Consider the following 16,409-nt stretch of genomic DNA (forward strand, 5'->3'; position numbering starts at 1 on the left):
CTCTGTACCTTTTCTAACCATTCAGAGTTTTCAGACTTCTCCTGTTACAAACTCCAAACTCGGGTAATAACATTTATTTAATGTCTTGCTCTGAATACAAAATGAACTTTGCACATTAAGCCTTATCCTCATGCTAATTGATTACCTTTCTTATGATCTAGTAATTAAGCATTTGGGACTTTGTGCATGTATGAGAGACTGCAGTGTGTGGTCCTAGATCCCCAGCTTCAAAGCCCTGCGGAAACAAGTATTGCGATTAGAGGGAAAGAAAGAAAATCCGTCGTGTAGATGTCTCTTGCAGGTTTCTGAGACAAACGTCAAACCAGGCTAAGATTAGAACTGAGTCCCAGAGGCTCTATTTCATATCCCGCAGCCTTTCTCTTGGCAAGAATACTCCTTGAGCTTTTCGTCACTACTGTTGCAGCATTTGTCCTCCCACTTGTAACCCTCGCCTCTCTGATGTAAGCAGAAGAAAACAATAGAACAGTTGATATTTATGCAGCATTTAAAAGTTTCTTATCTCCTATAATTTTTTAAAAATAAATGCCTCTTTAATAGAGCAGTGAGGAAATGAAACAGCAGGAAAAGCTATTAGTTTAGGAGTGTGGGAAAGATTTCTCTCCCTAATCCTTCTCATCATATTAATTGATCCAAATCATAGCGTTTGCTCCTTGTGTACCATTCATCATAGGCTTGCGTGACTGGAAATGTTAAAACGAAGAGACAGCCAATCAGATGCTTCTGCCCGTAAACTTTAGCATCTGTGACTCATCAGCAACCAATAAGATTCCTTCAGTCAGGGAAATCTCTCCTCACCAGGGTAGAAACAAGCTCTGCATGCAGCTGACCTTTTACATCAGCAGCTTCTGTTTCTAATCACCATGGTGAAAGGCCAAAGCAATCCGGGAAGCCCCACCCTGCTACAAGAAAAGAATATTTTTGCTTTGCTTCTACGCAGAGAGCTTATAGTATTTGCTGATATTTTTGCTGTGAGCTCTGCCTTAGAGGAGGCTCTAAGCTCTGTCTCAGAAATTCTAATTGCTCTTTGCTGGGCAAATTTGTCAGTCTATAGCTATGGTACAGATTTTAAAACTAGGACTCACTGTGCCATTCAAGAGAGGTTTTTCTTCCCACCCCATTACAGACTACAAACACTACTTGGGACTGTTCTCACACCACAGCAACACATGAATCAGTTCCCTTTCTGGGAATGATAATCTTTCCACTTTCTCCAGTTATAGGTAGAAGGACCAAGCTGTATACTTATAAACATAAGCTTCCAAACCATTACATGTTCTATAATTAACTAATGTAGAGATTTTTTTTTTTTTTACCTTGGAGTAAGAAGCAAAAACTTAATACTGTATTTCAGAAAACCAGAGGTATTTCAAAATTGCTCAACCAAATTAGAGTTTTACACCTTCTATTCTTTCTCCAGGAAGTGGAAGCCAGATATGGGAGATTGTATGGAGAATGTTTACATGGCTTTTAGGCATTAAATGCCACAAGCATTTTGTCATCAGGCAGCTCTTCTTGTCTATTGTTTTTTTTTTTTTTATGTGAAATTCATATCCTCTGACTTTCAGCCTTAGTTTTAACCCTGTCATGTCAGTGAAGATTTGTCTCCTGCTCTTCTGAGTTTTCCACAGCTTGCTGGGCACATTAGATGGCTGAATACTGTGTTTCTGGTTTTCACCATGTCTCTTTCTATATCTCTCCATGTTTCTCTGTGTAGGTTTCTCTCTTCCTTCCTCCCCAGCCCCTGTATATCTGTTATATCTATGCACTTCGGAAGAAATAATGAAAAAAAATTATGCATTCTTTCATGCCTAGTAAACCGCAATGGGGTCTCTCAGTACTTGTATCTAGACCTTTCCTAGAAAAAAAAAAAGTACCCTGGTTGTTATGCAGTCTTAGCATAGATTCCTCCCCACAAGGACTGCTATGCTTTCATTTCTATGAGTTCCACTAACAGAATGAAACAAACAACTTTAATCATATACAGGAGCTCTACCAATGAAATATGTTCAGAATTCCTGCAGTCTTTTCTGCCTTAACAATATCAAAGAGGAGAAGGCACTGGGACTTTGCTTAGGTAGGTCCTAAAGTTACTTTTCAGGAAAATCTTTAGTAGGAAAAGTAGTTATAATACATTTATTCAGTAAGCTTTTCCTGGTAATTTTACCATAGTATAAGTAAAAAAATGGTAGTCAAAGTAATGATCCAAAATTTTTAGGATTAATAAAGGTAAGTAATAGCTTCTCTCTGGTAACTGTCAGCAGGTAGTTAGAGACAAGAAAGAAGGGTGAAATAGAAACTGAGGATTTTAAAGGACTAAAAAGCCTTCAAACTATGGTTTCTTGCACCACTATGGCATATGGACTTCTTTTAAAGTGCTTCAGTAAAAATGAAAATGTAGACTTTTCTTTAGACTTGAAAGAGAACAGACATTAAATTGTCAGAGTAAACAACATAATAAGTTGCTTCTAGATAAGTTATCTTTAATGTTGTTTTGTATTATGTTGTGATGTTTGAAGCTCATATTTTATATTTTATGGTTATATTTTTAATAAAAGAATTTTTGATGTATTACCCATTTATCATACTCATGAAACAAACTTACCTATTGACAGTACGGGATAGCAAGTTATGGCCCATAGGTCAAGTGTGGCCCACTACCTACTTTAGAAAGTAATTTATTGGGTCACAGCCAACCAGTTCATTGTAATATCAACAGCAAGACAGAACTGTGGCAACAGACACCCTGTGGCCTCAATATATATGAGCCTGTGAATATATTGTTTACTTGCCCTGAAATTTTAATGGTCTGATATAAATAGCCTCATGCTCCCAGTGGGGTTTTTTTGAATTGCTTACCACAAAGAATGTGAGAGTTCAAGAAAGCCTGGAAGCTAAGTCTCATAGGACCATACCTAACAAGGTGAATGGGATCACAATGCATTAAATAGGGAATACTCATTTCTTTCTCTGTGCTGTTAATGAAGTTTACTAACTAACTAGAAAACTCATAGTTCCTTTCCCTTAGTTAAATGAAAAGGAGTCTTTAAAAAAACACCAGGAGAGACCTATACAATCATGAAGCCCTTGATCCTCTTGCTGAATGCTCACTGTGAGCACACAACTTACTGAGATTATTACTACTTTCATTGAACTTTCTGATATTTTGCAACTTATATTGACTTGGTATGAATCTCTCATATCTGAATCTCTAATAGTTTTCTTCTTTATAAATATTAAATTACACTATTATTTAACTCCTCCAAGTACACCTAAAACAGCTTTTTGTTTTTGAGCCAGGGTTTTTCTGTGCAGCCCTAGCTATCCTGGACTTGCTTTGTAGACTAGGCTGGCCTCAACCACACAGAGATCCACCTTCCTCTTTGTCCTGAGCACTGGGATTAAAGGTGTGAGCCACCATGTCTAGCTTATGAAAAGAGTTTTAGAATAAAACAATGACATTGTCCCAAAGTAATAACAGGATTGCGTATGTGTGTGTGTGTGTGTGTTTGTGCACAGTACAGTGGAGACATTGAGACAAGGCACCAGGAAAAGGCTTCTCAAATGGTTCTAAAGCATAGCCTGGGAATGAATTAGAGATTTTACTATAGTGACAGTGTTTATGAGGTATATTTAATAAGGTAGGCAAAATATTTAGTGTCCCCAGAAAAACATAAAATAGTACTAACTCTAGAGACTCATAGGATCATTCTTTGATCCTCTCAAGGGTAAACTTAATGGATTTATAAATACAGCAATGTGGAAATATAACTACAGACATGGAAAAATATAAATACACAGAAACAGAAGTCAGAGACATCATCACCTTGAAGTGAAAATGAGGAAAAAAAACCCATTTCTGTACATAGATACGGTTCCTGGAAAATGGAGACACACGTTTTCATGATTTCTTCCAATATATTTGTATATTCAAAACACAATAGCTAAACTTTAAGGAGTAGTTATGTTTTTATCTTTATTATCAGTTGTGACTGGATTGTCCTTCTTCAAGTGCTTTTCTCAGTCTCTTGGGGCACCAAAGGAAGTTGTCACTTCATAGTCTCACAGCTGTTCTGTAAGCTGTGATTGTAGCAACAGGGACTTACCAGTCTTGATTCCAGAGTTCTTGATATCACTTATGCTATGAGTTCCGGAAGCTTTCCTTTACATATCTTCTGTTCCTATCCTTATACTTCAGTGCTTCTGTTTCACTGATTACTAGTGTTGGTCTTTAAGTAGACCTCATGCTAGTTCACCGGGGAATTCAGGCTGTCAGCCTCCTGGTTTACTTGCCTATTTTTCTCACCTCTCTCCCTCTCAGCTTGTTCTGACATGTTTTAGGTTATCTCTAAAGTGCTTTTCCTTAGCCTTTTCATATAAATTTTAGGTTTATTTCCTTTTTCAACTCTCCTCTAAACAATTTCCACATTCATCTTCAATTTATAGGAATCTGACTTATAATTGATAGTGACATCTGGGCCAGAAACATTGCTTTCTATGATTTGCATAAATCTGCCATAAAATAGAGAATGCTTTTCAAACCTTACTAATGAATAAACATGTTAGCTTATACAGGTGAAATGTTAATACTTTTTATCAGTTAATAGTTTAAATGAAAGTCTAATAGAGGTAAGTAGTCAAATCTGGGAGTGTCTCTAGAAAAAGGCTTATTTATTCATTTTCCAAAGGATATAACATCACAACAGCCAACTTTGAGAATCTTCACCCTTAAAGACCGAAAGGTTCATTTTTACAAGGCTTAGTCAAATTTACTCAAAGATTCACAGTATATCTATGTTACATACATATATTAAATATATATGTAAATTTCTCCATTCAGTCCAGCATAGACATATCTTAAAGTCCAAGTTGGTTATTCAAGTGTTCTTAACACACATCAAACGAAACAACTCACTTTTATCGTCCATATCTATTTGATTCAGATGATATTAAAACTAATTTATAATTTCAGAATACTTTCATCACTTCAGAAAAATGAAGTGATGATGGGAGAAGAAAACTCAAAGTATAATAAAGGGTACTACTTTGCACATTTACCCAAAGCTATATTAATAAACTATAGCTATGCAGAAGATTACACTAAATTGTTACATTTTCCTGTTTGTGAACTTGTGAAGAAAATAATACTCACCGAAACTCTTACAATTGTGTAAAGCTATAGTTGTCGGTAGAACATGTATGCTCACCTACATTAGCCAGAATTAAATGAATGCACATTCTTTCAAGTCTGATGCGCTCGCCTCTCTTCTCTCATATACGTTCACACTCATGTTCTGCCATGTGGTGTTCACAGCATACTATGTATATGAAAAGTTTCTGAGGAAGAAATGGGAACAGAGACATGATATAATTATATTACAATCACAAGAATAAAGAACAGATTTAAGTAAAAAAAAAATGTTTCTCCATTTGAACTTCCTAAAAGCCTTTTCCTACTATCCTGTTTTTCTGCAGTTGACTCTATGACCTTTCCCATATTCCTAACCAGCAACATCATAGGCTTCTAGTGGAAGATATTATACCCTATTTCTTTGGTGTTTAACAAATTCACTGGAGAATCAAAGTAGCAACTTGTTACTAGGCAGAAATGCACAACATCTGCCCTATACCCATAGACAGAATCAGAATTGGTATTTTAACAATGTCATAATATCTAAATAGAAATTTTTGAAACATTTCCTTCCATACTCTCTCCCTCTTCCAACATCAATTTAAGCTAAGACAACTTAAGAACTAATAACATTTGACTGGATACAGAATAATGAGATGCAATATTTCAACAGAAAAGGCCAAAAACAAACAAACAAACAAACAAACACAAAATCTTCACTTACAACCTGCATGTTACTTTTTCCAGATGACCTTTTTTCAACAGCATATGGGTAAGATAACTTAGCTGTGAGTGTCAGAAATTTATTATCTTACTATATAAATTTTGACACCCACTTTAATTGGTTCTTGAGGCATGAACATATATTGCTTTCAAAGTAAATTTATATAGAGTTAGAGACTGGTGATAAGCATTAACTCTAAAGAAAGACCTGAAGCACAGGTACATCACTCCTCAGTCATGTGATCTTCTGCAAATTACTTAACCTCTGAAGATAAATGGGAACAATTTCAATACCTACTTCATGGATGTTTTTCTATTTTGCATCTCTGTTACTGTGGTAAAAAGTCTAATGGAAAGCAACTTGGGGAGGAGGGAGATTATATCATCTTATACTTTCAAGAAACATTCCATCTCTGAAGGAAGTCAGGACAAGAACACAAGGCAGGAGCTTGAAGGAGAGACCACAGAAGAATGATGCTTACTGGCTTGCTGAGCTGGGTTTTTTATATCAATATTACCTCTCTATTGGTGGCATCACCCACAGAAGGTTGAACTCTCCTATATCAACTAGCAAATAAAGATAATGTCCCTACAGTCATGTCCACAAGCAAATATGATAAAAAGCAGTTCTTCAATTGTGGTATCCTCTTCCAAAGTGACTTGTAGGTCATGTCAAGTTGACAACAAGAATAAGTAAGTTGAAAAACAAAATATGTATAACTAGCACATTATTATATCTTGAAAAGTTAAAAGTATATTACTACATGAGCGTCAGGAAATCTCTATTTCTGAGTTTGCAAACTAAAAAGTATAAAACACTGTTAGTAAATCCTTCTATTATTCTGAAAGTAAAGTGGTTCCAGGAACCAGAATACTGATAGCCAGAGGTCTCTAAACTTACAAAGATTTTAGTACATTTCCCAAAAGGTTAGAACAGATATACAGTAGATGATATCACAAATGACTTATGAGGCAAACTGTTATCAAATCAAAATATAAGGAACCTAAACTTAAAATTTACAATATATTTTCTATTAGTATAATGTTCTTGTGGAATATATACAATTTACCCTTGTATATACAAATGCTGATTTCTCTGTCCCACTATCTGGTTTCAATCTGGACATTGCATTGTGACATATATTCTAAGCATCACTTGTCTCAAGTTTGTGTAAACATGCCACCATTTGTTCTCTATATTGTCAACTAAACATCCATCCAGTGCTGAGCAATGGAGAGAATAGGGTGGGACATCCTGATCTGAAGAAGAGGAGAAGAAAGCGAATGGGGGGAGTCAAAGAGCAGAGATCAGTAGGAGAGGACTTGGAACCATGAGGAGAGATGAACCGGACCTAACACATGATTAAAAGCAAGTATAATGTGGGAAATCTGAATGGGAGAAAACTATGAAGGCTTGGAGGTTTACGATGGAATAACTATTGTCCAGAATTGTGCTCTACGTTAATTAAATAAATCCTAGTCTCTGTGTGGTGATTTGGGTATATAGCTGGTTAAGGAATAACCACTGTTTAACTAAAAGATAAATCAATTAATACATATTAATAACTCTCAACAATTTTCTATCATGTAGAGCTGGTTGCAGTTGTTTGTCCAGAGTATCACTAAAGTCTAAATTCCAAGTAACAATCTTAAAAGATTGTGTTGAAGATAGTTTGAGAAGCATGATATGTATCCATCTTACTGCAGTCTGTAACTCAGATTCCATTCTTTAGTGATTTCTCACTGTATGTCAGTCACAGTCAGTCCAGACTTAGGAGTCTCACACTGTTTTTTTTTTTTTTTCTTCCTAACAAAAACAGATAGCTAAAATAATAAATTAAATGGGTGACTGTTCAAAGAAACATTCACACTAGTACAATGATCTATATATAACCCCAAAGTCTGAATCCTTAATTCATTCTCCAGGGAGTTCATGATGTTCATTGCTGAGAAAATATTTATTCAGGAATAAAGATAGCTTACTTCCCAAGGGTCAAAAATCTAGTCCATTTTTAGCTCTTAAAGTCACTCTTCTCAGTTTATGTTTTAGTTTTAACCTGATTAGCTTTGAGTACAATGTTCACAAATTACTTCATGAAACTATCCTTTTTGTTACATTTGATAAAAAGAGACAAAAATGACAGAAGCATCCTTAAAGAGTCTAAGTTTGAGAACTAGTACTCACACAACCTCCCAAAATCTGAAGATATTACTTAGCTGTCTCTGAAACTCCAACCCATTTTGCAAGGGAGATTAATTTTATTTTCATTGCTAGCTGCTCCCTAAGTTCAAGGTGGGCTTACCGTATTCAATCAATTATTTCTTGCTCTGTTTATTTATTTTTCTGCTTATGACATAGTTTGTTAAGTTAAATGACCTCTAGCCTCTCCAATTGTTTTTAATTAGAAGCCAGTGGTACCCTAATTGAGCTCGATTGTGTGTAGCCTCAACTGCTGGAAATGTGACTTTTAACTCCTGCAGGATTGCCTCAATTCCATACATTTGCCTCATTCACAAACACACCTTTCCACAATGGCAGTGACGTTTCAGTAAATATCTAGGAACTACCTCGCCAATAAAATAAGGAAACTCTGGTTTATATATAACCTTTGCTGAGCAGTTTCAAATTTTCATATGTACATGCCCTCCATTGTTTGCTTTAGGCTGCCCACAGTACTGATTGCAGTGACTGCAGAATGGTAATTGATACCTGCAGTTAGCTTGTGAGAACCAGGATGAATCAGTTTCAGCTCGTCACTTCATGGTGGCCTATGTTCAGAATCTGACTGTATAGAAATAAAAAAGCCTAGGTAAGAAAGGACAATTCAGAAAAGAAATCCCCAGTGTCTGGTCAAGTGAGGTTCTCACAAGGCTTGCATACATAACTCATTCTTCTGTTATACCCAACTGTGCTTCCTTCTGGCTCCTTTACACAGGGGTGAATCCCAAGAATAATTCTTAAGCATTTTACATTATTTACTCTCTGTGTAGCCAAACCCACAACAAACAGCTTTTTAAAGCTGAGTGTGTTTCCCTGGTCTTCTTCTAACAAAGGAACCTCACATTTATATACTTTGTTGTAAAGCAGAGAATTCAAATTAAATATTAATACAACGGGGCACATTTGTAAAGATGGTGATTATACATACTACTGCAGCTTGTTTTCCTAAGCTAACAAATCTTCACTGAACCCAGCAACATTTTGTAAAATCAGATTCTTTTTGACTCTGAATCACAGAAAATATATATAAAAACTGTGCAGTTGTTCCTCCCTAGCATGAAAAAAATGCTCTAAATTCCTATATGCAATACTAAGGAACTTCTATTGTAGTGGATTTCTCTCTGTTTGGAACCCGTAAGCCACAGGTATTACCTGATTCATGAATTTCTTCAGGTATACCTACAACCCTACTCTTACCCTCCTTCACCAAACCAGGAAGAATGTAAGAATATGAGATAGAATAAGACAGAAAATGTTGGAAGTCTACTTGAGCTCAGGAAGCATCTAGGCTGAGATTCATAGTGTAAATCAATGAGTTAACCTTGAGTATTCTTAATAACAGCTATTAATATCATTGTCAGACCTAAAGGACATCTGATACATTATCGGTGGGCACTATCACAGAGGAGCTAATTTTATTAAAGCACATATGAGCATATGAGGTGTACAGGGCATGCACAGTAACTTTGCTCTTTATTCTGACAGCATGTATATTTGTTTGTGATATATTGCACTCGAAATTAGCATTTAAAAAAATCACAGAGTGAGTGTAGAAGTAGACATTCATAAGAATATTCCAGACTTAGGTACTGCATGCAACTTTCTCCGTGATAACTCAGGTACAGCTACACAACTAATCTTTGAAAATTGTGCATTCTCTTTCCAAGTCCACTGATGGGGGGGACCTCCTCCCCATTCATCTGATCCTGTTTTATCAGGTATCTTCAGGACTGGCTGCAAAGCCCTCCTCTGTGGCCTAACAGGACTGCTCCTCCCTTCGGGGGTGGGGAGACCAAAGAACCAGTCAAAAGGGGCACGGTGGAGATGAGGGAGGGAGGGAGGGAGGGACAGGGAGGGAATGAGGGATTGGGACACGGCTGGGATACAGAGTTAATAAAATGTAACTGATAAAAAAAATAAAATAAAATAAAAAGAAGAAAAAAAAAGATACACATACACCATAAACATTTACAAACAAGAAAAATGTTTGTGGAATTCTGTAGATCAGTATTCTATATATCAAAAGTGTTGGGTTTTTAAAAATAAATCAGTTGACTGCTCTTTGATCACTCACTCCTGATGATGCAGCCTGACCAGGCCACCAAGGAAGAGGATCCAGGCAGTCCTGATGAGACTGAACAAGCTATGGGCAGATGGCAACAGTAAAGAACTCCCCCTTTTAGTGGACTAGGGTAATGGAATGGGATGAAGAGGGAGGGAGGGTGGGACTTGGGGAAGTTGAGGAAGGGGGCTTCAATTGAGACATATGATGAATAAATTGTGAAAAAAAATAAAATTAAAAATTAAAAAAAAAATTGTGCATTCTCTTTCCATCTCTCTCTTTTTTTTTGCAATTTATAGCAATTCATTTTATTGCTACATATACACATGGAACAGCTAATATCCACATATAAACAAATATATTCCTGTAACATTTTTCTCTATGGGTCTGTGTTACCTTAATCAGGAATTTTTTTTTCTAGTTCCATCTGTTGACCTGTGAGTTTCATCATTCCACTTTTTTAAACAGCAAATAAATATTCCATTGTGTAAATGTACATTTCCATCTCTCTTAAAACAAGCAAAATGCAATCATTCCGGGTTTGTCTCACTTTGCCTTCCTCATACTAAATGAATGCAAAGGCAAGGCTCAGCCAATGCCAATGTCAGTTTCTTCACCTAATATCTTGTACTTTACATATATTTACTATGTACCCTTAAGGAAATGAAACCAAGTCAAGGGTAATCTGAGTTTAGCCATAATCCGTCATTCAGGAGTTTCGTAGTACCAGGCTTAAAATATTTTTCTGCTGTATAATATTGGAAATGCAGTGCATCGTTGCTGCATTAACTGGAATCATTGCTTAGGAAAAAATATGCAAACAATGCAATTCCTTGTCAGTTTAAGTTTTAGATTTTTTAAGTGGGCCAATTTATTGCCCTAGTTAACAATGATGAAAAACTAGAAGAAGTTCTTGCATATTATAGAAATTGTTGAATTTTCAAAATGCATTTGACTTCAAAAGATAAAAAAATAGTCATATTCATAACAGTAGCAACAATGACCATTTGGTTGCTAGTTTGAGTATGAATAATATGTCAGACAATTGGTATGTTACCTGATTAAACATCAAACAAAAGTTCTACTGCTCATGCATTAACAAAGATATTACATTAAAGATAATATGGCATGAAGACAGATAATGGCAATTTTATTTTAATGAATTTAATTTTTCATTTTCTGGTGATTGAACCTAGGGCCTTATGCATACAAGGCAAGTAATTAGTCTACTACTGAGTGACATCTTTAGCCTCAATCATCTAGGTTTATAAAAGAACAGTTTCTTAAGAGAAAGAAAATATGAATGACTAATGAAATTATGTCTTCTTGCTCTCTGCACAGACTCATCTGACAAAGAGCTTGCATTTTAAGGTTAGGGCACTATTTTGCACTCTGGAGCAGCAATGTAATTCTTACAGAAACTATCTAGTTCTTGAAAGCACTATGATTCTACCTTGAATAAATGGCATAAGTTAATTGTAAATACAGGAATTAGAAAAAAAAGAGAGCAGTGTTCTAATATAGAGACATGGAGATATAATATTTTATTGATATTCTTATAGTTTATTTAAACCATTAATTTACACCCAGTTTATAAACCTGTGTCTACTAATAAGAATATAATAGCTCACACAAAAGGTGACATTATTTCAATAATGGCATATTTTTATTGTAACTTGATTAGTTTTGGAATCACCTAGATCAGTGTTTCTTTTTTTAATTAATTAATTATTTTTTTAACTTTCATCCATTTATTAATTTTTGCTTAAATGTTTTTGCTTGGAAAAGTACACAAGGGAAAACCACATATTTTGTGATATATCACAGTAAACATCTATAAAACAGCACTCAAGATGAAAAAAAAAACCACAATATTTCCAGGAGCTCCCAAAGATTCCTTTATCTTTGCTCTATCCCAAAGGCTGAGGTTCTCAATCTTTCTAAAGCTGAGACCCTTTAATACAGTTCTTTATATTGTGGTGACCACCCAACTACAAAATTATTTCATTGCCACTTCATAACTACAATTTTGCTACTGTTATTAATCATAATGTAAATATTTGATGCCAGGATATCTGCTATTCAATCCCTGTGAAAGGGTTGTGACTCACAGGTTGAGAACTGGCCCCAAAGGTATCCATATGTTGAATTTTGTAAAAACCACTGCTTTGATGCTCTTTGTTCTTGACACTTATTTTGTCTTTTGTTCAACTTTGGTTGATTATTAACCAGTATTTTTAAAAGCTGATATATCAGAAGGGCGTTACCTTGCTGCCTCACATCATCTCATATTTTATATGGTCACCATAGAGTCATTTGGTGAATAGTTGTGATATGGCAGGATGATTTTTATTTATACCTTTTAGTTATTATAAACGGAGCTGAGAACCTTTTTCCAAGCGTATGGTCATTTATGCAATCTCTGTAGTGAAGTATCTGCTCAGCTTTGTCTTTTATTCTATTGCATTATTTTTCCTTTTAATTTTAATTGATTTATGGAAATGCCTTTGATTGAAGGTGAGAGGCTTGTAACAGATGACTTTGTTTTTTTTTTTCCTTCACTTTTTTTTTTTTTTTTTTTAAGATTAATGTCAGGGCCTGAAAAGATAGCACAGTGGTTAAGAGCACTGGATGCTCTTCTAGTAGACTGAGGTATGATTCTTAGTACATACATAGTGGTTCACAGTTGTCTGTAACTGCAGTCTCGGTAGATCTGACCTTTTTTGGCCTCTGTGAGCACCAGACACATGTAAGGTGTACAGATATGTGTGTAGGCGAAACGCCCATACCCATAAATAAAAACAGGTACAAACTAAAAATACTGTTTCTGTGTATGTGTATGCAAATTCCTTCAGAGGTCAGAAGTGGGTGTTGGGAATCTTAGGAGCTGGAGTTACAGGTGGTTATGGGTGGCCCAACGTGGCTGCTGGGTGGTTTTCTTAACCTCAGTGGTTTTCTTAACCACTGAGACATAATCCTTAAATGACAACACATGATGGAGAGGTTGTGGAGAAAAGGAACTCCCACACCTCTGTTGGTGGGAATGTAAACTTGTACAATCACTTTGTAAATCAATCTGGTGCTTTCTCAGACAATTAGGAATAGTTCTTCCTCAAGTTCTAGCTATACCACTCCTAGGCATATATCCAAAAGAGGCTCAAGTACACAAGGACATTTGCTCAACCATGTTTGTAGCAGCTTTATTTGTAATAGCCAGAAGCTGGAAACAGCCCAGATGCCTCTCAATGGAAGAATGGACACAGAAATTGTGGTACATTTACACAATGGAATATTACCCAGCAATGCAAAAACAAGGAAATCACGAAATTTGCAGGTAAATGGTGGGAACTGGAAAAGATGATCATGAGTGAACTATCTCAGAAGCGAAAAAACACACATGGTATACACTCACTCATGAGTGGATATTAGACATATAATACAGGATACATCTACTAAAATCTGTACACCTAAAGATGCTAATCAAGAAAGATGACTCACGGAGCTGGAGAGATGGCTCAGAGGTTAAGAGCACTGGTTGTTCTTCCAAAGGTCTTGAGTTCAATTCCCAGCAACCACATGGTGGCTCATAACCATCTATAGTGAGATCTGGTGTCATCTTCTGGCCTGCAGGTGTACCTGCAGATAGAATATTGTATACATAATAAATAAATAAAATTAAAAAAAAAAGGAGGACTCTGACTAAATGCTCAAACCCCATACAGAAAGGCAAAGATGATGGACATCAGAAGAAGGAGGGAACAGGGAACGGTACAGGAGCCTGCCACAGAGGGCCTATGAAAGGCTCTACCCTGCAGGGTATCAAAGCAGATGCTGAGACTTATAACCAACCTTTGGGCAGAGTGCAGGGAATTTCATGAAAGAAGTAGGAAATAATAATACCTGGAGAGGACAGGAACTCCACAAGGAGAGCAACAGAACCAATTAATTAATTTTTAGATTTATTACAATTCACTTTTTATCCTAGCTGTAGCCTTCTCCCTAGTCCCCTCCCACTCCCACCCTCCTTCCCTTTTCTCTCCCTTGCCCCCCCCCCAGTCCACTGATAGGGGAGGTCTTCCTCCATCTGACTCTAGCCTATCATGTTTCATCAGGACTGGCTGCATTGTCTTCCTCTGTGGTCAGGCAAGGCTGCACCCACCAGGGGGAGGTGATCAAAGAGCCAGCCACTGAGTTCTAGATCAGGGTTTCTCAAGCTTCCTAAGGTTATAACCCTTTAATACTGTTCCTCAGGTTGTGGTGATCCCCAACCAAAAAAAACTTATTTGAGTGCTACTTCATAAATATAATGTTGCTATTGTTATGAATTGTAATGTAAATATCTAATAAGCAGGATATCTGAAAAGCGACCCCTATGAAAATGTCCCTTGATCCCGTACCCCCTCACTGGTCTCAACACACAGGTTGACAAACGTTGACCTCTTGGAATCTCTCATCCTTGAAGGAGTTTCTAGAGAGAAGATTTAACTGAAGGGGTAAGACTCAATCTGAACAGGAACAGCATGATCCCACTGGCTGGGATTTTCTACTGAATAAAAGGCGATAAAGGAAGAAACAAGAAGGACACCAACATATATCTTCCTTTGCTTCCTGACTCTGTATGTAGTAAGGACCCAGAGGAGGGTATTCCTCACATGGATGAAGTGATGAGTCATGCCACAGGGGATCTGTGAGGTAAGAATGCATGTGATAAGCACTCTGGTACCAGTCCCCTCACATTCCTGCCACAGGAGTTTTCCACTGTGATGGACTGTACATCTTAACCCATAAGCCTATACAAATTCTTCTTCTCTTGTCAGATATTTTGTCCCAGTGATAAGAAAAAACAAACAAACAAAAAAAAAACTAATACATCTCCTAAGCACAACTTACAAACCTTATTAATAACTGCTTAAATATCACTTTTCTATTTACCTACATCTCATGCACAATTTTCCTATTTTTGCTATTGTTCAGCACTATTATTGCTTATAATGTGATGATATTGTTTTTGAAGTTTTAGCGTTTAACACTCACATTGCACATTTCTCCTCCTTATAGACTTAATACTAAAGTAGTTCTCTTTCTCTGTCCACATTTGCCTTCTGACAAAAAAATTATTTTCAACATATGCTGCTTTTCTGTATTTTCCTATAATAACTCAGGGCAAGGTATTCCTCACCCAGATAAATTGATGAGTCATGCTGGGGTTTCAGTGAGGTAAGAATGCATGTGATGGGCACTCAGATTCTCTGGAAATAGTTGTCTTCCTTCCCACGCCCCCGTTTTCTTGTTATGTAAGTTAGAGTTATTACAGTACCTGACCTTGGCTCATCCCATCTCATTCTTACAGAGCAAAATTCTCCAAGTGAACAAATTGTTTATGTTGAAGTAATAGTACTTATCAAATAGTCAAGACATAAACTCATTAAGTTTGTTTGTATATACATAACTTCTGCAATGTTAGCAGCCTGAAAAACCAAAAAAAACAGTAAATTCTACCAGAGTGGACGCAGGACTAGCCACAGGATTATCATCATGGATTGCTGCAGCCATAAATCATCTGAAGGAATGGGCGGGCATGGGAGCGTTAGCAGGCCTTCTGGTGTTGGTCTCCTTGGTTTGCCTGTGGTATATATGCAAGATCAGAGTCTCACAACAGTGTGATGCAGCCATGATCATTCAGGCCTTTACAGCCATTGAAGCAGGACATTCTCCCCAAGCATGGTTGGATACCATAAAAAGCTAAAATGCTATGCTCAGGATGCGAGGCTAAGCACTGCACTCAGGGTCAGCTGCTTTGGACCCAGAGAAGAGCATGTCTGGTTGCATGCGGGTTGATGCCCCAGGTCCCGCCTCTGAGAAAAAGGTATCGGACGGGTCTGATGCTCTTTGGGTGGATGACACCTAAACGAACATCGGTACAAAGTCCCATTTTATTTCTAATATCAGAGATCAGACCTCTACTCTTGCCTGATGCATCTAAAACAAAAAGGGGGAACTGTAGAGAGCTGCAGAATGCTATGCCTTAAAGATGGAGCTGGTTTCTGCCTTCCACCTTCCCGATGGTGAGTGCTCTCTGTCACGAACAATTCCACATTTGGCTAAGGCTGAGGATCTGGCTTGCTCCCATGTATGTGGACCTATCTGCATTGCCCACGTGGCACGCCTGGGTTGGCTACCCAGAGGCTATTTAAGCTGTGGGCTGGCTTTCCCCAGGGTCAGATGATTGTTCAAGGTTTCTGAATAAACTGCAT

Source organism: Meriones unguiculatus, chromosome X (genome assembly GCF_030254825.1).
Source record: "Meriones unguiculatus strain TT.TT164.6M chromosome X, Bangor_MerUng_6.1, whole genome shotgun sequence".
NCBI lineage: Eukaryota > Metazoa > Chordata > Mammalia > Rodentia > Muridae > Meriones > Meriones unguiculatus.